The 26167-nt window shown below is 40.6% G+C and overlaps 1 pseudogene; it reads left to right on the top strand.

Annotated features, from left to right (window-relative positions):
• On the top strand, positions 1–26167 carry LOC149151826 (sucrose synthase 4-like; annotated as a pseudogene).

Below are 26167 nucleotides of genomic sequence, written 5' to 3'. Positions count from 1 at the left end.
ATGGGGAGGCAAGCAATAGAAAGCTTTCGAGTCTTTGAAAGAAAAGATAAGTTTAGCTCCAGTTCTTGCATTATCGGACTTGAGACGGCCTTCGAGATTCAGACCGATGCTAGTGATTACGCCATGAGTGTAGTTCGCTTACAGCATGGTAAGTGTGGAGTACTAAAAAGGTATGTTTTTGATGATCATTTCAGTGGCTTTTCAGTAGAACTTGTAAACCTTTTTTCATCATGAACTTGGAAAACAATAAAGAATTATAACAAAACATGTGAGATTAATATGCAAGACTTAAATCGCTAATAATCGTCATTCACCCGTGCAGGAAAGGGTGAAAACGAGGAGTTGCTGTTCCAAAGGAAAAGACAAGGACAAGGTAACTGTTGTCCCTTTGACGAGAGACCGAGTGCAAACAAGGCTAAGCAGATCGAAGCAAATCGGCCCTGAAAAAGAGGAGAAGACACCAGCTCGACGCAGGAGAAAAGAGATGATTAAGAATTAACGGTTTGGCGAATCCCTCAAGATCTCTGATCCTGAGGGATCGCTGCTTTATCTATATTGTTACTTAGACATCTTCGTCGTTACCTTTATATAAAGGGACATCACTGTTAGCTTTGGGGGATTATGCTTTTATGTAATTTCTGTTAAAGATCAAAACTTTGATCATCGAGTCTCGTTGAGAACTGGTTCATTGTACTTTTGTTTTATGGATTAATACAAACTTGGTGATTATCTTATCTCTGTGTCTAGATTAACCTAAATCGGTGTACACTTGGAGGCTAAGGGCCTGGCCCCGGAGGACACTTGCTTCTGTATTACTACGATTTGATTTCTGCGTGATTTGCTTATCGTCGTTATTTCACAATCTGATATGCTTTATAAGTTTACATCACATGCTCTATTAAGATTAATTCATTAAGGTTTTTACAGACAAAACTGTTGTATTGACTCTGCATTATATTACTGATCCTTTCAGAGTTGATTGAATATTATTAGTCTTGACCGAATATTGTTACTATTTTGTTACAGAGCTTTTGTGTTGTACATTCATGTTATAGAATTCATCTGAAAGTTGTGTTCTTTACGATTGTTGGATTCAGAAGTAATGCTGTTCTATTTTGAAACGCAATCGTATTCCTGTTAATTAAGATTGATCAGATTACTATTCAAGCATGTTGTGTGTGTATATGAGTTCCAAGCGCTGTTCCATAACTTATCTGTAATTAGTGATGTTCTATTAGTGTGTGCTGCTTGATTTGCCTTAAGAGTGAAAGATTGTTGTTTGATTACAATGAGTGCATTTGAGTTAGTAGATTAAGTTTGATTACTGCTTGCGAGACTTAGTTGTTTAATTGCCGTTCCATTTCAGAATTGCTGTTCCATTTTAGAATTGTTGTTCCATTCTAGATTTGCTGTTCGATTTCTTATTTGCTGTTCCATTTTTCTATCTGTCGTTCCATTTACCAGCATTTGTTGTTTTGGTGTGAGAGACGATCTAAGGCTGTAGTGAGCCTTGACATTTACTGTCTAGCTCCCAGACCCGTGGTCCATGCTCTAATTTCCTTTCCATCAGTTTCCAAAGGGATGGGTTATCGCTGCCAAACCCTTGACTGATAAGTTGCCTAGTTTTCTGAGTGTGTGATTTATTCCTTTGAAGTAATTTAGTTATAGACAAGCATCCGTTTACTCTTGTATTTTTGAACGTTGTACTACTAGCATTACTTTGAAAAATGATAGCCTCATACTGAGACACTCTTTGAAATAAAAAAACGCTCCCGGATTGACATACTAACGTGAGGTAATTAGAGGTGAAAGAGACCCTTTTTATAGCTCTACATTTTGGCACCGTTGCCGGGGAAAGAGTGCAGCCATTTGTCTTTTTCAGAGTAGTGTACGAACCTGCTAGGGAAGAGTTGGATCTTAAAAACAGAAGGTAAGAACCTGCGTACGGAGCATGTAAAAGCCCTGCTCCACTGTCCGCTTTCCTAACAGATTTGCTGTTGCTTTGTTTGAATAGAATTTAGTAGTTCATTTGAGTGCATGACTAAGTAGAAAAAACCAGAAAAGAATATCAAACCTCCACCCAAGCCTGAAAAAGCTAACGGGCCAGTGACCCTTGGCCGAACGACCTTCATAGACGAAATCTATAAGAAAACAGAATCTCAGCCATCAGTAGGCCCCAGGAAAATCATCTATAAACAACCTACTAGTTCCCTTCAGGCCACAGGATCACCATCTGTAGCCTTTGCTGAGGTGCATAGTCAAACTGAAGAGCAGGACTTTCAAGAAATTGAAAATTATACTCCAGAACTATTGCAGGAAGGGAATTTCAGCAACCTTTGTGAAGGAGAAGGAGAAACAGGGGAAACCAAGGAACCAAGATCTCCTATTGGAACAAATCAGCCATTAAATAGCCCAGATAAGGGGAGCGCTGAAAAAATCATTGTTGAAGAAACCCAATCTCCTCAGACATCAGGTATTCTCATTATCCCAAATAAAAGGAAGTGCTATTAAAACTATCCCTGTCAAAGCCATTCCCTCTCAACCTAGGAATACCCTCCTAGATATCCCAGAAGGTTACTGGCATATATTCGATCCTATGGCTCAGAATCAGCCAAACACTCAGACCTCTACATTACAATACCTTATAGTGGATTCTGCAGCAAATGTGCCCATGAAAGCAATCCCTCTTCAACATATCCCTACATTTCATGGTCTCACATCAGAAGATCTAGATGCATTTTTATTCGAATTTGATGTGTTGTGCAGGGGATATGATTACACCAACGATCCCCATAAATTGAAATTATTTCCCTCTACATTAAAAGGGGCTGCTTTAAGATGGTTTATGGGACTAGGTGGTGGGGTCATAAACAATTGGGATCAAATGAAAGAATCTTTCTTAAAAAAATATCAGGATTATTGTAGGTCTAGAGAATTAAAGGACGAAATATTCCAAATGATAGCCAAACCGAATGAAACATTAGAGGAGTATGTGGAACGTTTTCAGTACAATCTACAAAGATCTCCTTATGCATCACTACCTTTACTTGATAATGTGTTAAAAACTGCATTGATAAGGGGCATGAAGGAACAATGGATTGAAACATTAAACATTATGGGGAAAGGGGATATTTATCAAGAGAATTTAGCTGAAATCATTGACTTATGTATCAGGAGTTCGAGAGGCAGCACAAGAGTAAAACTGGCAGAACATGATCGGTTTGTAAGAGATAACAAAATATCAACAGAAGGAGTAACACGTGTAGAAATTGGAAATTTATTAGAAAATTTTAAAACTGATATTCTGGGGACACTAACTACACAACTTGATATTATGCAGGCTAAACAGAAGCAGATGGAGGCAAAACAGAAATTGGCGATCTTCTGTCCCCGATGCAGGAAAAAGCATAGTCACAAGGAATGTCCACTGGATACAGTCCAAACATGTGCCATATGTACGAAAGATCACCTTACGGAGAGCTGCCCCTCACTTCCTAGATTGAAAGCGGTATATAAGGAAGCAGAAGAAGAACCAGAATCGGTGTACTTGATCAACCAGCGCCGCCAGTGGCAGCCGAGACAATCTGGTATGTTTCCAGACCCAACTTCTTCTTTTCAGCCTCCACAGTATAATGCTCAACAATATAGTATGTGGCAAAGTCAGTCCCAACCCCCATTTTCAAACTGGTCACAACAATCGTTTCCTTCTTCAAATCCGTGGCTGAATCCGGCAAGCCAATCTGGTTGGCCGAATTTCCCTTACACTCCACCATATTGGCAAAATAGCCCATATCCTCCACAATGGACTCCCCCTACTTCACAAAGTTCAGCCTGGCAGACAAACTGGCAGAGACCGATGCACCAGCCAGTAGGAACTATTCCGCTCCCTCAACCTACTCTGCCAGCCTTACAACAAAATCCCCAGTCTAATATGAGACCGCAACTCCCAGCCCAACCCAACCCCAATCCAAATAATAGACCGGTCCAATCTCTCCAAATCATAGAATCACCAGAAATAGGACCTGACCTGAGGGAGTGTAATGATCTTCAGTTACGATCTGGACGTATTATTGAAACTGAGGGAGATAAAACAATTCATATTGAAGATCAGTTACCAAAAGAACATCTGTTGCAACAAGAGGATGTGAATAAGCAGCATACTCATAATCAAGCAACCACATCCTCTCCTCCGTTCCTAGAACGATTAGTCATACCTTGACCTTTACAGTATCCTGACTTCGACATTCTGGAAGAATTACAAAATCTGTACATAAAAATTCCATTCCTCCAAGCCATTCAAGACATTCCTATATACGCAAAAACTATCAAAGAATTGTGCATAAAGAAACCAAGGAGGAATATAACAAATAATCCAAGAGTCCAAGTAGTCGGCACCTTATCTAACTTACTATCAGGGAAAGAGGCACCCATTAAATATGAAGACCCAGGAAATCCAATTGTAACTGTTCAAATTTATGGTCAGACCCTGTATAATGCCTTAGTTGATCTAGGAGCTGCAATTAATATTCTAACAACCACTACTTGCCAAATGCTCGGCATTACATCTGTAGAACCCACTTCCACTTTGTTAGAATTGGCTGACCGATCTGTCGTTAGACCAGAGGGTACTCTACATGATGTTATGGTCTCCGTAGATTCCTGGGAATATTCAACAGATTTCCTGATAATTAATCCAAAAACCCGACTTGATGGACACCCGCTAATTCTAGGTAGACCTTGGCTTGCCACTGCCGATGCTTACATTGGCTGTCGGCAAGGAAATATGACCATAACCAAAGGACCAAATATCAAGAATTTAGTTCTATATCCTCCAGCACAGCCAAGTGTCACAATAATTAAAACTAACAAGCACCCTGTATCATACCTTACTGATAACATTAGATCTCCATTAACTATACAAGAGGCACTTGATTTTAAAGATCAAACAGAAGATGATGCCATTAATAACTTCATTAGTCAAACTGAATCCAGATCCTGCACACAATGTCACATGATAGAAGCAGCATTTGATAATGAATTAGAAGAAGATCCTCTGAAAGATATGCATGATCAAACAATACCTGTTACTTCTGTTGCAAATAGTAAAATTGTGGAAATTGAACCGGGAAAAACCTTAAATATTAATGCCAACCTCACACCTGAACAAGAAACCAAGCTCATCCATTTGTTAAGAAAATATCAAGAAGCATTCGCATGGGATTACCCTGATATGAAAGGAATTGATCCCCAATTATGTACACACCACATTTATATAGAAAAAGATGCCAGACCTGTTCGTCAACCGCAAAGGAGACTTAATCCTCATCTAAAAGATGTGGTAAAAGCTGAACTTCAGAAACTTTTAGATGTCAATTTTATCTATCCTATCTCTGATAGTAAATGGGTCTCTCTGCTTGTGGTGGTACCAAAAAAGAATGGGGAATGGAGAATCTGTGTGGATTACAGGGAACTAAAAAAAGCAACACAGAAAGACCACTTTACTCTCCCATTCATAGACCAAGTATTAGATACTTTAGTAGGAAAGAAATTCTTTTCTTTCCTGGATGGCTTCAGTGGATACAATCAGATTCAGATTGCCCCTGAAGACTAGGACAAAACTACTTTTACTTGTCCTTGGGGAACATTTTCCTATCGAGTTCTACCTTTTGGCTTATGTAATGCTCCTGCCACATTCCAAAGGGCTATCCTTAGCATTTTTGCAGATTTAATAAATGATGGAATTGAAGTATACATGGATGACTTTACACCATATGGAGATGATTTTGATCTAGCACTAGACACCCTAGAAAAAGTCCTACAACGCTGCATCGCTACCAGGCTTTGCTTAAGCCACGAAAATTGCTACATGATGATGATTGAAGGACTTATCCTAGGACACTATATTTCAGCAGCCGACATTCAGGTAGACCCAACCAAAATCCAAATACTTTTGCTTATTCCCACTCCTACTACTCAAACAGAGGTACGTAGCTTTCTTGGATTTTCAGGTTATTATAGACGATTTATAGAACATTATTCGCACATTGTTTCACCTTTATATGCACTAACTGGTAATGTTGATTTTCTTTGGACAGAAAAATGTGAGCGTGCTTTCAAGGATTTAAAGAAGTTCGTATCCATAGCCCCAGTCCTTCGAGGACCAAACTGGGATTTGCCATTCCAGATATCATCTGATGCCTCAGATACAGCCATTGGCGCATTCCTTGGGCAGGAAGAGGATAAAAAACCATATGCTATCTATTACATCAGCAAAAATTTATCCCATGCTGAATTAAATTACACTGTTACTGAAAAAGAATTCCTAGTTGTAATACATGCTGTCAATAAGTTTAGACATTATATTACAGGATATCCTGTTATCTTGTATACAGATCATTCTGCCATAAAATATTGAGCAAATAAGCCTGTCACAAATTCCAGAATAACTAGATGGTTGATATTATTGCAGGAATTCGATATCACAATCAAGGACCGACCTGGAAAAGAAAACCTTGTAGCCGATTTTCTTTCAAGAATGCCAAAGCCAGTCAATGTAGCAGCAGTTGAGGATCAATTTCTGGACGAACATCTGTTTGTTGTTGCCGTTCACACACCCTGGTATGCTGATGTTTCCAATTACCTCGCAGTAGGTAAACTACCAAAACACCTAACCCCTAATGAACGCAAACAGATTGTTCAGAAGAGTGCTCAATTCTCATGGATTGGGGGCTATTTGTTTCACACAGGGGCAGACATGCATATCAGGAGATGTGTTCGAGAAGATGAAATCTTTGACATCCTAAAAGCCTGTCATGATGGACCGTGTGGTGGACACTTTGCTGAGCGCAGAACTGGACATAAAGTACTGCAGACAGGATATTATTGGCCCACGATTTTCAGAGATGCAAAGAAATTTGTCCAAGCCTGTGACAGTTGCCAGCGAGCAGGACGTCCTGGTCAATCTGACGAGATGCCTCTAAAACCACAGTTAGTCATTGAACCATTCGAGCGATGGGCTCTTGATTTCGTTGGACCCATCAACCCATCATCAAATCAGAAAACATATATCTTGGTGGCAACAGAATATGTCACCAAATGGGTTGAAGCAGAAGCATTGCCAAGAGCCACAGAGGACTTTGTCATACAGTTCTTGTTCCATCTATTTGTACATTATGGCCTTCCAAGGGAAATAATTACAGACGGAGGACCACAATTTGTTGGGAATAGATTAGCTGCAACACTCAACAATTATCACGTCCAGCATAAAATCACTACTCCATACCACCCACAGGCGAATGGACAAGTAGAAAGCAGCAATAAGGTAATAGAATCAATCCTAACGAAAACCATTGCGTCACATAGGCGTGATTGGGCTGCCAGACTACCTGAAGCACTCTGGGCCTATAGAACAACATGGAGAAGCACCACTGGTTACTCACCTTATCAATTAGTGTTTGGAAAACAACCCATTTTTCCCATAGAATTCGAAATCCAAACATTACGAACAACACAGGAAGTTGGCTTAGATCTAAGCGAGGCACAAATCAATCGACTACAGTAGATCAATGAGTTGGACGAAATTAGGCTCTCTGCACTACAAAATACAACACTGATTCAACATCAGCGAGCTAAATGGCATGATGCGCTCATTAAAAACAAAGTCTTCCATGAGGGAGATGGGGCTCTGTTGTACGACTCTCGGTTTCAGGACTTCCCTGGGAAACTCCAGACTCATTGGTTGGGACCATACGAAATCCAGAAGGTACATGACAATGGAACCCTCACTCTAATCACCATTGACGGTTCTGGATATGCCTTCAAAGTAAATGGCCACCGAGTTCGTCTCTATCACAAACCACTCACTCGGGAATCCTTCTGCCAGCAGCTACGCCGAGACACTGATATGGAGATTTTAGGAGAGGAAGAAAAGTCTTCCTCACCTGTAATTCATTAAGGAATTCATTTCTTTTTTCAATTTGTACATAAGTTCTTTTCTTTGAGTCGTTCTTGTACATATGTTTGAACTAATGTTTTTCTGTCATTTTTGTTGTTCCTTTTTTTTCAAAAGAACAGCATTTCGATTTTTGCCGTTCCTTTTCCAAAAGGATGGCATTCGTGTGTTTCTGCTGTTCCTTTTCAAAAGGAACATCATTCTTGATTTTCTGCTGTTCCTTTTCAAAAGGAACAACATTCTTGATTTTCTGCTGTTCCTTTTTCAAAAGGAACGACATTGCTTGTTTTGTTGTTCCTTTTCTAAAGGAACAACATTTCGATTTTGCTGTTCCTTTTTCAAAAGGAATGGCACTGCTGTGTGTTTGCTATCCCTTTTCCAAAGGAACAACATATTTTTTATTTCTGCTGTTCCTTTTCCAAAGGAACGGCATTTTTGCGTCTTTTGTTGTTCCTTTTTCAAAGGAACAACATTTTTTTTGAGTGGCTGCTGTTCCTTTTTCAAAAGGAACGACATTTCGAGTGTTTTGTTGTCCTTTTCCAAGAGAATAGCATCTTTTTTAATTTTTGTTGTTCCTTTTTCAAAGGAACGACATTGGTGTGTTCTGCTGTTCCTTTTTCAAAAGGAACGGCATTTGCTCTTTTGATATCTATGCTCCTTTGTTGTTCCTCTTTCCAAAAGGAACACTACTAGCATACCTTTTCTCTCCTTGTGAAACAACTTATTCCTTTTGCTGATTTAAATTGAGGATGCTTCTTGCTCCTGTTCTTTCAAAGTCTTTAAGATACAGCTATGCACTTATGCAATGAACACAAAATCACAACATACCGAAATCCGCAAATCATAAATTGCTATCTTTATAAGGCTTTGTATTGGTAAGAGGACAAAAGGAAGGACACACTTATTCATCATCTTTTGCTGTCATTGTCTTACTAATTTTGCTCTGATTGGTTATCTTTATCATGACGATCCCTTTAATCCTCTTTGATTATTGTTTAGGAATAAGAGCAAAGGGTTTATATCTTCCTATTGAGATGATAAGACTTCTTCCACCATTCCTACTCTTAAGGAGTGTTGAACCACCCTTTGTGTATAAATAAGGAAAAGTGCTTTATGAAAAAGAAAAAAGTAAAGATGAATTATAAGTTGTCAAATGCAGGATAGGGGGTCTCATCAAGAGCCAGCCTACCATGATCATGAGGATGGAAGTGAAGTGGCATTCCCACTATGGCCACCACACCAGGGATATGGTCCAAAAGGTATATCAAATAAATAAACCTTGGAACAGGAGGACTCATCACGAGCTGGCCTGCCCACTTTTCACTCCCTCCTCGTGAATGGAATTATGGTTAACTGGTTACCAAGCCAGCATAATGGCCTACACTTTGACATTATACTCCTTAATATACACATAAAGGATCATGGTTCCAGGGGTGAAATAAACAACTCTGCCAAGGTTATGGACACCTGTCGGCAGCAGAGCACTGTTAATGGTATTGAAGTCACATTGGTTACACCAATAGGTAAGATACTAATACTCTTTTGTTTCTTATATCCTACGAACTAATCATATATTATTTCCCGACTTATATATCGCATGAAAATTTATTACCACCAATCATGGCAAAGTAAGTGACAATGACCACTTGAGATTTGGCAAGTACGACAGGCGTCCTATCCCCCAGCCTCGCATCATATCACAGCAGCCTCTTACGTAATACGCGATCCAACTTTACGCCTCGATTTCAGTAATTTGTTGTTTTTCTAAACATTGCATATTTTCATACGTTGTTCCTTTATGACTCTATTGCAGATTGGATGCTGCTCCTTTATTTGACGACTGGGACAACCTATCACATTATGGGAGGGGAGGTTAACCTCATTATTCCCTGGATTATGTGTCAGCTCACTATTTGGGAGAGGTTGTGTACTAGGGTATGGCACGGCTTAACGGCATGCTGTTTCTATTTTTGTTACACAAGTTGCTGCCCGAGAGATCCTGGAAAGAGCAGGGTGGCTGACTTATCTCAACCGCTTGCAGGAGTCCAACGAAACAGTGGCGATTGAATTCCTACAGAATCTGCAGGAGGATTACTCCATAGTAAGGGGGAGACAGATAACAGTCACCGATGATATAATTGCAGAGGTCTCAGGACTAACAGCCACCGGACCTGTATGGACGCTAAAAAAGGAAAGACTACAGAAGATTATAGAAATCTTCCAGGACGAAACCCAGAGCTTGACGATTAAAGGGAAGGGAGTTCTGCCAGCAATGCTAGGAGAGCCCTGGGTAGAATTAGCAAGAACCGTGCAAAGCTACATCACCTGCGAGGGTAGAAAAGACGTGGTAAGACCACGACATCTTAAACTCTTAGCTATTTTAAAGCAGAAATGCTCTGTAAATCTGCCTGCACTTTTGAATTCGTTACTTCATGACGTTGCACGAAGCCTAAAAAAGGCACAGCATGTAGAGTCAGTTGTCAGTCACCATGGGTTAATTCGATTAATTGTTAGTCATAGCCTCACCCAACAACAAAGCAGCTGGGAAGATCTAATTGCAATAATTGAGGGAAGGGTGACAACACCATCCCTAAAACGAAAGCATACTACTAGCACACCAGAACGTCCGGAAAAACGCAGAGAATTAGTAAAACAAAAACATGTTACTAGTACATCTGAACGTCCAGAAACACGCCAGGAATCAACAAAGCGTAAGCATGCCACCGGTACACCCGAACAGCCAGAGAAACACAGAAAATCAGTCCGGTTAGCTCGGATACAAGGAAGGTTGGAAAAGCTTCAGGAAAGCACCAGCCAGCCAGTAGAAATTGAGGACGAGCAATCCTCACGGCCAGAAGAAGAAGCAGAGCAAGCTGAAGGAGAAGAGAGAGAAGAGGCCGAGCAATCTGAAGAGGAGGCCGAGCAATCGGAAGAGGAGGCCGAGCAATCCGAAGAAGAAAATGAGGAAGAAGCTGAGCATTCTGAAACAGAAGCTGAGCATTCTGAGGCAGAAGCTGAACAATCCAAGCAGGAGGAGGAAATGGGACAGCAGGAAGGTAGCCCACCACAGGACCCAGTGGGAGAAGATGAATTGGCCGCAGTTTTGGCCAATATGGGTGAGTATGGCCAACCTTCCAGTCCATCAGACCTCCACGGCAAACCCCAAGAGGAAAATGCATCTGAAAAACCACATGCAAAAGAGGCAGAAGAAGGAAATCTGCCTGTTCATGATGAAGAAGAGATAAGAGATACTGAACAGGAACAATCTGTTCCTAAAGCACCGGAGGAAATTCCGGAGGAAGTAGGGGCAGAAAAAGAAGTTGCCCAGGAAGTGACAGAACCAGTTAAGGTTCCTACCACAGAACAGCCGGAGCAGAACAATGAAGAAACACCCCAGGAGGAAGATCCAGGGACTAGTCACGGCCCAAACCGCAACAGACAGCCTACTATTCCTTCTAATGAAACCTTGGAAATTAAAGAATTGCGAAAGGAACAACAGAGATTATTGAGCATAATAGCCCAGCTCCACCAGCAGATCAGAATCCTGAAAGCAAGGCAGAGGGTAAGAAAGACCGCAGGGAAGAAAAAGGTGGCCACTTCAGTAAAACTCCGCAAGGCAAAAAGGCGGAGGACCAAAAATCGCCCTGCTGTTCAAAACCCTGCTGAAAATCCAGCTGCTGTTCCAAATGATGCTGAAGAACAGACTGCTGTTCCATTTGAAAAGGAACAGCAGCAAACTGATATTCATGTTAAAAAAGAAATGGATAACAAGAAAATTCAGATGGAGGCACCACCCTCAGGGGTGATAAGGGTTCTGAACTCGAAACAACGCAATAAGAAAGTTCAGGTAAAACTCCCGGCCTCCACTGCTGCATGGAGAAGAGATCCAAAGACAGTAACCTTGTGCAAGGGGTTGAAACAGGCTCAACAAGAAGCAGAAAAGCTTAGAGAGCAAACGGTCCCTCGCGAGAAGTATGAAGAACTACAGTAGCAACTTAGGAACGTCAATCAATCCGAAAGCCAGGCCTTTGAAGGTTGGCGGAAGGAACAAGAAAAAGTTGCAAAGGTAACTCGTAGGCTAGATACTGTTATCAAGCAGATGGATACCTTGTGTTCTTTATACAATGACGTTTTAGCATGTAGGGCCCCTGCCAAAAATTATGCTCTGTTTTTACTGGAACGGTATTTACAATTAAAAATAAAAGCTGTTAAAGTGGGTGCCCCCATACAAATTAACACTGTCAATGACTTTATAGACTGCTGTAAACACTACGGGGTGAAGGTCCAGAGATTGCTGTGCGAATTCTATTTGCATAACCTTGTGCTAGATCAGGAGACTGAGCTGAACCCTGGCCCTTTTGTTGGAGACATCCAATTGCAAGCATTCATCTCATTCGGGGTTAATCAAATTAAATGGCTCAAAGCCTATAATACTTTCCAGAGGCAGGAAAATGGCCTAGATTTGTGGGTAAGGGCTGAGCCTAGGAACCCAGTGCAGTTATGGAAAGCACATAGAAACCTCATGAGGACTCCGGGTGTCATTGAAACATTAGGACCCATGCATGAGGCACTCATTTGAAAAGTTTTAGAATATTTTCTTTCTATCAAAGACCTCGCCATTGATGCAGCCAAATTTCGGTACCAAATCTCTAATCCGAATATCCAACTCAGGGAACCGTTTAAGTATGAGAATTTTGAATTAGCTGCCAACCGTTTGAACCTCTATGGCGAAAGCATTTTGAGAGCAGGGCCATCCTGGTTAGGATATAGATTCCGCAGTCCAATTATTTGGCACCCTGCACCCGGATATCAAGCCCTGTATGAGATGCCTGAGGGTCAAATAGGCCAGTTCTTTGACTACCTAGTTACTCATCACGGCTGTAGGCCTCCGCATGAGATTCCTTCTCCAGCCTATTCTCTCACTTCCTTGCATGTCAACTACAACATTTTCATGAGGGCATGAAACATGGTAAGCAGGGGGGTGTGTGGAGTACTAAAAAGGTATGTTTTTGATGATCATTTCAGTGGCTTTTCAGTAGAAATTGTAAACCTTTTTGCTTCATGAACTTGGAAAACAATAAAGAATTATAACAAAACATGTGAGATTAATATGCAAGACTTAAATCGCTAATAATCGTCATTTTCCCGTGCAGGAAAGGGTGAAAACAAGGAGTTGTTGTTCCAAAGGAAAAGACAAGGACAAGGTAACTGTTGTCCCTTTGACGGGAGACCGAGTGCAAACAAGGCTAAGCAGATCGAAGCAAATCGGCCCTGAAAAAGAGGAGAAGACACCAGCTCGGCGCAGGAGAAAAGAGATGATTAAGAATTAACGGTTTGGCGAATCCCTCACGATCCCTGCTCCTGAGGGATCACTGCTTTATCTATATTGTTACTTAGACATCTCCGCCATCAACTTTATATAGAGGGACAACACTGTTAGCTTTGGGGGATTATGGTTTTATGTAATTTCTGTTAAAGATCAAAACTTTGATCATCGAGTCTCGTTGAGAACTGGTTCATTGTACTTTTGTTTTATGCATTAATACAAACTTGGTGATTATCTTATCTTTGCGTCTAGATTAACCTAAAGCGGTGTACTCTTGGAGGCTAAGGGCCCGGCCCTGGAGGACACTTGCTTCTGTATTACTACGATTTGATTTCTGCGTGATTTGCTTATCGTCGTTATTTGGTAATCTGATATGCTTTATAAGTTTACATCACATGCTTTGTTAAGATTAATTCATTAAGGTTTTTACAGATAGAACCGTTGTATTGACTCTGCATTATATTACTGATCCTTTCAGAGTTGATTGAATATTATTAGTCTTGACCGAATATTGTCACTATTTTGTTACAGAGCTTTTGTGTTGTACATTCATGTTATAGAATTCATCTGAAAGCTATGTTCTTTACGATTGTTGGATTCAGAAGTAATGATGTTCTATTTTGAAACGCAATCGTATTCCTGTTAATTAATATTGATCAGATTACTATTCAAGCGTGTTGTGTGTGTATATGAGTTCCAAGCGCTGTTCCATAACTTATCAGTAATTAGTGATGTTCTATTAGTGTGTGCTGCTTGATTTGCCTTAAGAGTGAAAGATTGTTGTTTGATTATGATGAGTGCATTTGAGTTAGTAGATTAAGTTTGATTACTGCTCGTGAGACTTAGTTGTTTAATTGCTGTTCCATTTCATAATTGCTGTTCCATTTTAGAATTGCTGTTCCATTCCAGATTTGTTGTTCGATTTCTTATTTGTTGTTCCATTTTTCTATCTGCCGTTCCATTTACTAGCATTTGTTTTTTTGGTGTGAGAGACGATCTAAGGCTGTAGTGAGCCTCGGCATTTACTATCTAGCTCCCAGACCCGTGGTCCATGCTCTAATTTCCTTTCCATCAGTTTCCAAAGGGATGGGTTATCGCTGCCGAACCCTTGACTGATAAGTTGCCTAGTTTTCTGAGTGTGTGATTTACTCCTTTGAAGTAACTTAGTTATAGACAAGCATCTGTTTACTCTTGTATTTTTGAACGCTGTACTACTAGCATTACTCTGACAAATGATAGTCTCAGACTGAGACACTCTTTGAAATAACAAAACGCTCCCGGATTGACATATTAATGTGACGTAATTAGAGGTGAAAGAGACCCTTTTTATAGCTCTACAGTAAGCCTATCACATTTCATCATGAGACATTTAATGGTGTTGTTGTGAATTACCCTACATATGATAAGGAGTTGTATGCGTTGGTACAAAGCGTCAAAAAGTGGAAACACTATTTGATGGGCAAAGAAACAGTTGTTCATATTGACCATCAGCCTTTACAGTACTTGTAGTCACAAAGTAAATTGCAGCAATCACAACATTTCAGATCAATGGGCTTCCTACAACAATTTCACTTAGTAATAAGGTACAAGAAAGGTGTTTTCAATAAAGTTGCTGATATGCTTTCAAGGCTTATTATTAGTGCTACTACTTTACTTAAGAATGATTCTATTGTACATGAGAGCTACATAGAACAGTATGCATCATATGTTGATTTTAAGGATGTGTATGCTAACTTGAGTGAAGGGAATCATGTTGAGGAGAATGATTATCATTTTCATAAAATTTTGTTGTTTCATATGGGCAAGTTATGTATACCATAGGGAGAGAGACTAAGTATCATGAGAGAAGCACATTCTTCTCTTATTGCTGGACATTTCAGGGTAAGCAAAATGGTGGCACATTTACAGAGGTATTGTTATTGGCCTCGCATGGTAGATAGTGTTTCTCGTTTCATTAGAGGTTGTTCATTATGTTCTACAAGCAAGCCTAGCAATAGGAAGCTTGGAGTATATATGCCATTGCCGGTACCTTCTAGACCATGGGAAAGTGTTTCTATGGATTTTGTAGGAGGTCTACCATTATCTAGAAAGCAGCATGATTATCTTTATGTAGTAGTTGATAGATTCAACAAGATGTGTATTCTTATGCCATGTAAGAAAACTATAACTGCTGAACAAATTGCTGATTTATATTTTCAACATGTATGGGTTCATTATAGCTTACCTACTTCTATTGTTAGTGACAGGGATTCCAAACTTGTTGGAAATTTTTGGTCCAATCTATGGAAGATGATGGATACCAAGTTGAAGAAGAGTACTGCTTTCCATCCACAAACAGATGGCCAGACAGACGTAGTGAACAAAACCATTGTACATATTTTGAGAGGTTATTGCAGCAAGCATCCCAAGCTTTAGGATGAGCACTTGTATTACATTCAACATGCTTACAACCGGTGAAGCACTCTTCTACAAATACTTCACCTTTTGAAGCTTGTTTTGGGTATTTGCCTAAGTCACCTTTAGATTTCATTCTTGAGAAGGATGTTGCCACTGATGGGCATAGTGACATTGACAAAGCTTGCATATTCATTGAAAGAATTTAGCTCATACATCAGCAAGTTCAAAAACAACTTGAAATAAGTCAAGGCAAGTACAAGGAGAGACATGATAAACATAGAGTTGATCATAAGTTTCAAGAAGGAGATTAGGTATGGCTGCATATTAGTAAGGAAAGAATGCAAGGAGAAGTTAAAAAGCTAAAGCCTATTCGTTATGGTCCATTCAAGATCCTTAAACAAGTTGGAAATAATGCTTTTCAACTAGATTTGCCTTCATATATGCAAATGTATTCCGTTGTGAATGTGGAAAATTTACGTTTGTATGAACCTCCTTTAATTGCTGATCATGAAAGTGACATTCAGCTACCATCCATAGATGATTTCTCGCCAGAATTTTTGGATGAGTTGAAAGAGGATGCTATCCTTGACAAAAGGACACACACTTCGAGGAGGGGAAATGTTGATTATGTTCAGGTTGGTCTTAAAGGCAGCAAACCGAATAAGGCAAAGTGGATGGAGGTGGAAAAGGTGAGGGAGCTATACCCTCACCTTCTTAACAGGCATTGAAGGCTTTTGGGGTCCAAAAGCTTCCCATTTGGGATGTGTGATCAGGTGATCATGTCCTAAGTGGAAAATTTTGAATTGCTTAGAATTGGTTGAAACCAGAATGACAGGATAGGCCTCGTCAATATGATCCTAGAGCCACAAACGACACTTAAATCCGACATTGTATGTGAAAGTTATTCAAGTTTGAAAATTCACAATTTCATGCAAAAGTCCAGTTTGACTTGGGTTGACTTTGAATAAAAAAATATATTCCTTCTTCATCCAATCACAGATCGACATTTGTCAACTCTGGATTGCACAGTGGATATACTATGGATTTCAGTGGCCAATTAATGGATGCCACGTGGCCTGCCTGGAGGCCGCCATGTGGCCCCAAGACTGCAGGTTTATTGTGGCAAAATTATTGTGTGTTGGCAGGAATCGACCCCAGGTCAGGTGGCCGCCAGCCCACAGGCCCGACTAGCCCGCCCACATATCAGTTCTTAACAACCTATGGTCTTATCACATATATAAAGTTTGTTAAAGGTAAGGTTGGGGCGGAAAGGGGGCCAGCCCCCTATCCATAAGACCAGGGCTCGGAACCACAGGTCAAACCCGGTGGATAAACATTGAACCCGATGGTTAAGCTTTATAGTTAGCATGTTCACATGTCTCGGCGGTGGTCTCGCATAACATTTATATGCCACAGTTTCATAACCGTTGGCTCCACGGTTCCGCCGGCGGTGGGGTAGTCGGTCCATGTGACCACTACCCACCTTAACACTTAATGCCACCCAAACCACGCGGACAAAACTGGAGTGGAGTCCACCTTTTTAGGCGCTTTTGCCAAAGTTAACAGAGCTAACTGTAGTTACTCCATGTTTGGTGGAGTTTCCTTAGGCCAACTTGGAAAAAACTTCAGTTGGTCATAACATTTAGGAGACAGAACCTTTTGGAGCAATTTTTTATTTTTATTTTTATTTTTATTTTTTTATTTCGGGTATTCTGAGCATTCCAGAGCCAATGTTACAGGTTGTAGAGTCAACAGAGCTGATCTTCAGGTACTTTTTTAGCCAAGATGCTTGGAGAGCCATCAGGGAGAGTGTTGGAGCTATATTGGGCTATGGTTAACCATTGGAGGTGAAACCAAAGCCAATATTTACTGTTTTCTGTGTTCTGAACTCATTTCCACAGCTTATTTTTCCTGTTTAGGCTTTCTTATCACTGTATAACCAATTTGAGCATCTAATAAGAGTAAGGACATGCCCATTTGGGGGCCTTGGACCCAGCAAATGTAGCCCAGGAGGGGTGAACTGCCTCATCAGCTGTTGTGTTATATTATGTGATTTTATCTTGCTGTGTTTTTCAGATTTAATATGCTAAACAGTAAAATGAAATAACACTCCTTTACACATAAGACTCAGAAATTTACCAAGAACACTTTGTTTCAATTGCAAGACATGTAAAACAATTTGCACATATAATTTTATGGAAATGAATACCTTGAACTGCAAATAAAAGTAGTTTCATTTTCAAATCAATGAGGGGGACAAATAGAGGAAGTAGTGTACATAACGTTTTTGTCTTTCTTGATTTTGTCCTCATTATTTGACCAGGTCTAGGTGCAGTCTGTCGGGTCGTTGTTCTCTTTGGCAAACTTCTCGATGAACTGGTTGTTGTAGATGACTTGTGGCTCTGGTAGGTGGTACATACGCCATAGGCTATCTAGGGTAAAATATCCCATAACCTCTTAGCTTCTTGTCTTGAATTCTCTGTCTGAGATGTCAGCTTCATTAATAACCCATTTAACCATGTCAGTATAAGGGATTATCTTCGGGCGCACGGCTATGCGGTGCAAAAATGAGCATGTTGTCTCTAACATGGAAGCATATGAGGAATCACGTCCATCAACTGTAATCTTCGTTTCCAGAATACTTGGTTGCTTTTCCTCCAGTATATTATACATGGCCTCCCATGTAGAGGTGATGAGCCCCAAAAATGGATAATTATATGGGCTCATTCTACCTCCTAATTTGACTTAATCCACCATTGTCATTAGTTTATTGCATGTTTTTGATCATATTTATGCTAATAGAGTGAATTGGGTTAGTCATTATGCCAACAAGTCTAATGTGTGCTTTGTGTAGTCTTTTTGGTCAATTTGGAGACAAAATCAAAGGTCTTAATGAGCACTTGGCAGCAAAATTCGTGGGAGAACAAGGGAGAGGATTTTTAGGAAGGTGTCCCATTCATTTATGGGCCCTTACCTCGAATTCTCCACCATCAGCTCGGAGTTCAAGGGCCACCAAATCAATTATCACAAGGGCAGCCAAGCAAGTCAAGTAGGACTGTTGTTAACTGCAAGTTTTAGGTAGCCGAGTCCCTAAAGTTTAGGACTGTTGGGGTCCTCAATTTGTATAAATAAGAGGGCTTAGGGCCTCATTTCAGTTAGTCATTTTGTAGTAATTTTGTAGCTAGTAGTTAGTCACTTTGTAGGCAGAAGTTAGCTAGTCTGTAGTTCGATTTTAGTTAGTAGATTAGCTTTGCATTTCAGCACATTTTCAAGCTTTCCCTTGTGGACAATTTTTGATGTAACTCTTCTTTTCTTGCTCAATAAAGATGAATCCAGCTTTGCACCAGCTCTAAATCTCTCTTAGGAGGCTGTAGCTCTTGGGGTTGGGCCCATCTCAAGTGCCCAGTACCTCCTTTGTTTATCTTTATGTGTTTTTGCTGCATTCTTAGAATAAAATCTGCTATTTAGATTTAAATCTTGCTTTGTTATTTAGATTGCTTTTGATGGTTAAAGTAGCTTCTTATGTTTAGAATAGATTGGTAGGATAATAACAGGAAAAAAGCTCCAAGAAAAGGGTCAACAACACTCTCAGTTTCACCTCATCCTTATTGGATTCGGGGCTGGAATTGAAGAAATAGTGCTGCCCCAACAAAAACACTAGTTTGCTTGACCATGCAATCCTTAGTGTACTATTTTCATTTTCAGAAGTTAGTTATGGGTTCAGATCTCTGAAATGTTTCTTTGCATGATTGATGTACATGGTTTTCTTTCCACATAAAGCTGTTGTTCATTCGTTTTATTGACAGTTAGATTAGATTAGCTAGGACTTTGATTATTTGTAAGACTTTGTTGATTCGGTTAAATGTACACCGTGCAGGGCATCTCTACCACTCTCTCATCTACCTAAGCTTCATCAGAGCCAGTTGTTCCATCTCCTAGCTAGGTTCCTCGTCTCACACCTGTCCTTTTGCCCACGCAACCCTACCTTCTTGCTCCATCATTGTTTTAGCCTTCTTTAAGCCAAGTCAGCCTTCTACACCCTCTCACCACTCCATCCACCAGTCCCTGGGTCACTCCAGGACCCTATCCTACCTCCCTATCCCTTCATGCATCTTCCCTCACTCACCCATCCTCTAAAATCCACTTTTTAAAGATCCTGTAGAAATTTCTGAACATCTTGTAGAAATCTCTGAACATCCTGTAGAACCCCTACAGACTTCCTGTAGAAGCTCACAAATGAGGTTTCTTGATAGCAAAACTTTGTGAAACTCTCCAGAAGGGTGTTAGGGACTCCTTAGACCCTCTCTGAACCTTCCCAACCTTTTCCAAGCATTTCTCCTCCTTGATCCACCCCTGCACAGTAAAAAGTTAGTTAAAAGCACATGCATGATAATTCTAATAACTTATTCAAAAATACAAAAAGATGTTTTCTTCAGGTAGAGGTAGTCTAGACAAATGTATTTTACCTTCATAGAAGTAATGGCATCCCTTCCAGTAGTTTGCATTCTCTCCTTTGCATCAGTAGGACTAGCTGGTAGAATTAGGGTTTGCTAGGGTTTGCGTTACTTTTTGGCTTTCAGTTTCTTTTCGCAAATAGATTAGCTTCCTTCGAGTTAGATTTCATCCATCAATTAAAAAGCTTCTTCTAAGAGCTCATAGAAGTTGGCTTAAGCTGCTAGCGGACTTGTGCCAGCTGACCAAGTGACAGCTGCGGCAAGAGCTAGTACTTGTGCATACAGCACCGTCGCTTCCAAGTTTGTTACGAACTACCAGGTTGATAAAATTAAAGAAGGGAGTTCTGGGAATTGCAGCATTATTGCTGCAATACTGGGGCTCACCACTCTTTTTGGTGCCGTTGATGGGGAAGCGTCAGAGTATTGGTGATTGCTGCTTTTCTTCTATTTTCTACTACAACCTTCTGCTAAGTAGTTTATTTCATTTCCATTCTGCAATTTCATTTCCGCAAAAGTAGAATAGATATTTCCTGCTTTCATAGATTAGCATTTCAAATTCTGCAATTTCAATTCTGCAAGCGTAGATTAGCATTTCATTCCTGCAATCTCATTTGAGCAAAATAGATTAGTCCTTTCCTGCTTTCATTTCAGTTCCACATTTTCATTTCAACAAGATAGTTAGTTGCAGTTCAATCTATTTCAGTTTTGCAAGTAGAAGTAGAAAAAAAAAACAAAAGTCAACCAAAAAGATTTCATTTCATGCCTTGTAGGAGTAGAGATAAGTCAGAAAAATGTTTGCACAACACCCCCACTGTTTCACACAGCCAACCTTTCTTTTCTTCGATAGCTATGATTAAAGAACCCTTAGGTGGATAGCAAGACATATTTGAAGAACTCAAGGGAAGAAGAAGAAGAAACCATTCCTCTGGAGCAAATGGCTGCAGGCAGCAATGTTGGGAGTAGTACCTTGTCCAAAAACGAATTTGAAAATCAGATGGAAGATTTCAAGAGTGATATGAGGCAGTTTCTTGCCATGCAATTGGATACCCTACGGATCCAAAGGAAGCAAGAAGAAGCCAAGAGGGATTTGGCCATCTTTTGTCCCAGGTGCACTAGAATGCATCCTAGGAATGAATGTCCAATGCACTCCCTAGAAGTGTGTTTCGTTTGTGAAGAATACCATCTTACGAATCAGTGCCCTTCCTTGCCTGGACTTAAAGCTGCATATCAGAGAGCCAAAGGAGCCATTGAATCACTCTATTATATGAACCAAAGGAGGCCACATGGACCCATACCCTACCAACAGGGAATGCAAGGTACATCCCAGTCCTATTATGACCCTTATCAAACCACTTCCATACCTTCTTGGGTTCCCCCTGCTCACCCTTCCTGGTTCACACCTCCTCCTTATTCCTTCACAGATCCATATTATTCCCAACCAGTTGCTCATTCATTTCACTCTTATGCCCAGCCAGAGCCTCAGTGGAATGCACCTCATCAAGGGTGGAGGCCCCAGCACAACTCTCCTCCCACTCCTTTGCCTCCACCACCTGCTCAACCACAACCATCGCCTCCTCCTCCACCAAGGCAGCCCCAAATGCCTGCCCAACCACAACCCCATCCACATCCATCTCAAATATACGCCTCCACTCAGCTACCCGTACTAGCATTTCCAAATCCACACATTGGAGTAGCTCAACTCCATTGCAAAGCTGAGGCACAACATGTCCAAATGACTCCTCTTGAGCTGAATGATCTTCACCATAGCTCAGGAAGAGTGTTGCAAAACATAGATTATATTGACAACATTAAAGGACCAAAGGCAAAAGAAGATTCAAAAGATGAGATCAAAGCACCATGGGCTACACTTGATGAAGAGAAGGCATCAAAATCAGAGATCGAGAGAGTTCCCTCATGGTTACCATCAAATCTTCCATGTATTCAAGAGAAAGATCAGAAAAAAGAGGAAAATGAGAAAGTCATGGTAGAAGGTGACATGAAACATGATCCAGATCAGCAAAAGGACCAAGGATATCAGAGCTATATTGAAATATGGTTTTAGACAGTCACTAAGTTGCTGCAGTACTCTCTTCTTCAGTTATGTTTGATCCCTTCAAAGTCAAATCATTTCGTCTCTGAAATCCGGATAGCTGTCAAAGCATGCATCTCAAGCTGCCACATCATTTTGTCTCTAATCCCGATGTGCACATGGCTCCATTGGAAGTATTCTTACTCTTGAAAATGATTTTGTTTTTCAAGTAGGGTAGGGTAGAAAAAAAAGAAAAAAGAGAAAAGAGATAAAAAAATGAAAATAAGAGGAAAAATAAAAATCTAAGGTGAAAACCTCCTCGGAGGCACCTTAGATTGGCTCATTGATTGAAAACCTCCATGAGGCATTCAATGGGTTGGAAAAAAAAAAGAAAAGAGAATAAGATCTCTGGGTGAAAACCTCCCTTGGAGGCGCCCAAGGCAAGCAATTAGGGTGAAAACCTCCATGAGGCGCCCTAGTTGTTTCCAAAACAAAAAAAAAAGGAGAAAAAGAAAAATAAAACTAATTTCCATTGAATAATTTCAGATTGCAGCAAGGACATTGCAGGGGGATCGCTCAAAACAAAGACAGAGAGAGTTTTTTGCCTTCTACAGGAAGTTCTGTGTTTTCTACAGGAAGTTCTGTGTCTTCTACAGGAAGCCTACAAACAAGCCAAAATTGATCTCTGAAGAGGACCTAAAGGCCGGGAATCTGTCCATGAGACCTGTAAGGATCCATGTTTCCATCCCTCACCCTTCTCCATCATTTTTTCCATATCATTGTGCTTCTTTCCTCAAAACTGTGTGTTCTACAGGAAGTTCCTGTAGAAATTACAGGATTTCTACAAGAAGCTAGAAATGGATTTGAAAAAGGTATTTTGGCAAACATGATAGCTTCCTCAAGGGTTTAGAAGTCCTCCTGCAATCTTCAAACTCCTCCTCCATCATCTCCATGCCTGCATCACATCCCAAGCTCAGTTTTTCTTTCCATGCAAAAAACTTGCAAAATGCTTTGAATAAAAAATACATAGAACAAAATTTGTTTTTCCCTAGCCTGAAAACCATGCATCCATTTGAAAAATTGTTATAGGGGGAGTTTTATAGGGACAATGGCAACATGCTCGAGCAATTTCAACCAATTCCGGCGCGCGGTCTCCAAGAAATCAGCCTCCATCACCTTCCGCCATTTTTGCATTTTCTCCATATCCGTGCATCTGTTTCAAAACCTGTTTAATGGGGAGATGCACATGGGTGATAGTAGCCTACCCAAGTAGTTTCAGCCGATTTCGATGCACGGTTTCCAAGAAATTGATCTCTAAAATCTTCAACCATTTTCCATTTTTCTCGAAATCTGTGAATCCATTGATAGCAATTTTGCTATGGGAGGTGCATAATGATGATAGGAACATGTTCAACAAGTTTCAGATCGATCCGATCTATCGTTCGGGAGCAATGGTGAAAACAAGTTTTGGTCCTGTGAAAATTCAGCAGCAACAACTTGAGGGTGCAAATCTGAATGTGAAGCCAGCTCCTACGGCATGGATCCGGCCAGAGGATACCTGCACAAGAAAAATAGCCATGAATCAGCCACCAAGCCATCATGCAACCATCGAAACAAATGCATGCAGCAACAAAAAGCACCTCACAGCAGCCACATTTGACTTCCAGGTACGTGACTGAAACTCATTCCTCTGATTGCATGAATGTAATTTGAGAACTGCCTAAACGAATGAGATGGTGGGATTCAGCCAAAAAGGTAGCAAGTCTGATTGCACTCATCCAGGGATCATCAGCGCATGTGTGTAGTCAGTCACGGGAAATTAAAAAATAAAAAATAAAAAATAAACAGACAGTGGTAGAGGCTTTAACTCCAGTGCAACTGATTAACGAGAAGAGGACATGCAGCTCATCATAGCACTGTCATCTGCATGTGGCCATGTACACCTAGCCACCTCACTCCTTCACCACAAATCACGCAGCAATTAAAGAAGGCTCGGCTGAAACTCACAAACTGCTGTTCATCTGCACTTGCCACATCTTCAACTGAAGTATGCACAAAACGATTAACTAGTCATCCTCCACCAGTTTCTCTACCTGTCTTCAAGATTCTGCTGCGTATCAGGCTCGCTCAAAGGCGCAGGGGCACTCTACAGGTGTTTCTACAGGAAGACGTCCCACAGGAAAGTATAGCAAAGCCTTCAAGAGCAGAAAAGCCCAAGTTTTTCTTCATCAAATTTGGAGCTTGAAGAGAGATATGTAGCACAAGGGAAGAAGATTTTGTAGCCTCATCATTTATTAGATGGACTAACAGAGGTATTGGGAGAGAATGATGAACTTCAAACGCTCAAAGATGGGCTATTTGGAGATGTGTTAAGGTCCACACAAGAGGCCATCATTCTTCCACCATGGATTGTTCTTGCAGTACGGCCAAGGCCTGGTGTGTGGGATTATGTCCGTGTCAATGTTGATGAACTTGTTGTTGAACAACTTTCTGTGGCTGAATATTTGGAATTCAAGGAGCACCTTGTGGATGAAAGTGTCAAGGATAAATATGCATTGGAGCTAGACCTTGAGCCCTTCAATGAATCTTTTCCTCACCCAACACGGCCATCTTCCATTGGTAGTGGAGTTCAATTTCTCAATCAGCATTTGTCCTCAAGATTATTCCATGATAGAGAAAGCATGCAGCCCTTGCTGGGTTTCCTTCGAGCACACAGCTACAGAGGCCAGAAGCTGATGCTGAATGAGAGAATACAAAGTTTGTCCAAGCTACGCTCAGTCTTGGTAAAGGCAGAGGAACATCTTAAAAAGTTCCCCAAGAATACACCATATACAGAGTTTGAATACAAATTACAAGAAATGGGATTGGAAAAAGGATGGGGAGACAATGCAGAACATGTCTTGGATATGATTCATTTGCTCTTGGAGACTCTGCAGGCCCCTGATCCATCAACTTTAGAAACGTTTCTAGGAAGGATTCCTATGGTCTTTAATGTTGTGATTCTTTCACCTCAGGGTTATTTTGGCCAAGCAAATGTTTTAGGAATGCCAGATACTGGTGGACAGGTTGTGTATATACTTGATCAAGTTCATGCATTGAAGAATGAAATGTTGCTGAGAATAAAACATCAAGGGTTGGACATCAAACCTGAAATTATTGTGGTGACTTGGCTGATTCCTGAGGCCTATGGTACAACATGCAATCAACGAATTGAAAGAATTGGTGGAACACAACATTCAAGGATACTCCGGGTACCCTTTAGAACAGAAAAATGAGTTCTACAAAAATGGGGTTCTCGATTTGATGTGTGGCCTTACTTGGAAAGATTTTCAGAGGATGTGTTAAATGAAGTAACGACAAAGCTAAAAGGTCAACCTGATCTGATCATTGGCAATTACAGTGATGGAAATTTAGTTGCATCTCTGATTTCACATAGACAAGGAATCACTCAGTGCAACATAGCCCATGCTTTGGAGAAGACCAAATACCCAGATTCAGACATATACTGGAAAAAATATGAAGAAAAATACCATTTCTCTTGCCAGTTTACTGCAGATCTAATTGCAATGAATCATGCAGATTTTATTATCACTAGCACATATCAAGAGATTGCTGGAAGCAAGGATACTGTTGGACAGTATGAGAGCCACACTGCTTTCACCCTTCCTGGTCTTTATCGTGTGGTTCATGGAATTGATGTTTTTGATCCCAAATTCAACATTGTTTCTCCTGGAGCAGACATGCAGATTTATTTCCCTTATACAGAGAAGCAACATCGTCTTACTGCTTTACATGGTTCAATTGAGGAACTCTTGTTCAATCTTGAACAGACAGCTGAACACATGTGTATTTTGAATGACCGTAAAAAGCCCATTATCTTTTCTATGGCAAGACTCGATAGAGTGAAAAACATGACAGGACTGGTTGAATGGTTTGCAAAGAACAAACACTTGAGGGATACTGTCCTCCACGTTCTGGGGAGGAAACCATATACAGAATTCCCATTCTGA

Source organism: Pinus tabuliformis, chromosome 9 (assembly GCF_031772625.1).
Source record: "Pinus tabuliformis cultivar Carrire ecotype Pingquan chromosome 9, CPIR1, whole genome shotgun sequence".
NCBI classification, from domain to species: domain Eukaryota; kingdom Viridiplantae; phylum Streptophyta; class Pinopsida; order Pinales; family Pinaceae; genus Pinus; species Pinus tabuliformis.
This window is presented reverse-complemented; position numbering and strand designations above follow the sequence as displayed.